Source organism: Echinops telfairi, unplaced genomic scaffold (genome assembly GCF_000313985.2).
Source record: "Echinops telfairi isolate 266 unplaced genomic scaffold, ASM31398v2 ScPeMD7_70;HRSCAF=299, whole genome shotgun sequence".
NCBI classification, from domain to species: domain Eukaryota; kingdom Metazoa; phylum Chordata; class Mammalia; order Afrosoricida; family Tenrecidae; genus Echinops; species Echinops telfairi.
In genome coordinates, this window is record NW_022103968.1 from 61,692,825 (window position 1) to 61,694,163 (window position 1,339).

The 1,339-nt window shown below is 62.6% G+C and overlaps 1 protein-coding gene across 1 annotated transcript in view; it reads left to right on the forward strand.

The window, feature by feature from the left end:
- The window catches only part of COL13A1 (collagen type XIII alpha 1 chain), a 96,950-nt gene that overhangs the window by 60,548 nt on the left and 35,063 nt on the right, over window positions 1–1,339 (forward strand). The gene's annotated exons all lie outside the window — the stretch shown is intronic.

Genomic DNA, 1,339 nt, shown 5'->3' on the forward strand with positions numbered 1-1,339 from the left:
CCGGTGAGTGAGCAGAGGGACTGGAGGCCAGACCCCTGGTTTCCGCCCTTCAGTGCATGTGCCGCACTTCCACCCTCCTCCCGCCGCTTCCCCAGAGCAGCCCTGCATGGGGCCGGGACCACCACTGGAGCAGAACCTGAGTGTGAGGTTTCCCCCAGGGTGCCCTGAGCCACTCACTGTATGAAGGCCACTTCCCTGACGTCAAAGAGAGATCTAGTCCCTGTCTGTCATCACCCTTGTGGGACCTTGGGCAAGGCATGGAGCCCTGCGGAGCCTGCTTCCACGACTCTAAAATACGGCAAAGAGTGCCTTCCCAAATAGACCACCAGGTTGTTGGGGAAGTGATAATGTCAGGGGGGTCAAACAGCCCCTTGGGAAGGCAGTTGGAAGCCCTGTGCCAGGAGCGGTGGCACACACAAGACAGCCTTCATGGCCCTGCCCAGCTTGGCGGGGCCTCCCCTGGCCTTCAGCCTCACTCCCGCCCTGGGGGAGGGAGCCACAGGAGCATGCCAAGGCTGCTTCCCAGGGGGCCCCCTGCAGTCCTCAGGGGGCGTCACTCACAGAAGTCTCTGTCAATCTGTAGGGTCTGGACGGCCCAACTGGGGAGAAAGGAGAGCCAGGTGACCCAGGGAGGCCCGGAGCGAAAGGACTGCCTGGCCCCAGTGGGCTCCCGGGATTCACAGTAAGACGAGAGGACTGGGTGTCGAGACTGTGGGCAGGCAAGGGTGTGGCCCCCAGCCTGGCCGGGGTGGCTGGCCTTGCTGGCCCAAAGCTGCACGAATCCCATCCGGCCTGCCCACCAGCCCGGGGCTCCTCAGATGAGCAGGGATTCCCAGCATCCTCTGCTCACACAGGCCGACGTCTGCCTCAGGGCCAACGTGTTGACCGGGAGTCGGAGGTCAACCCGTCCCAATGGAAGCATCCCCCTGCAGCTACTCTGACTGGGGCTGTCCCACTCTGATGGGACAGGCAGAGCAGCTCCCAGACAGAGCACTGCTCCTGATGTGCTGGGGGCCTGATCATAGGAACCTTACCTCCCCACCATGTTCTCCATTCTGGCTCTGGACCTGCGCCGGTTACTGGTGTTGCACAACGAATCCCCACCGACTTAGCGGCCTCAGGGAGTCTGTGGGTCAGGACCCCTGCCCAGGGTCCACTGCTAGGGTCTCTTTGGGCCTCGGTGTCCCCAGAACCACAGCGTCCCGGACTCCCCTCACCAGTTCACAAAGCAGTGGACAGAATCCAGTTCCCTGCTCATAAAGGGCTGAGTCCCATAGCTCCTGGAAGACACCTGCTGATCCTTGCAGGTGGCCCTTCTCGTAGGTGGGCCACCTTAGGG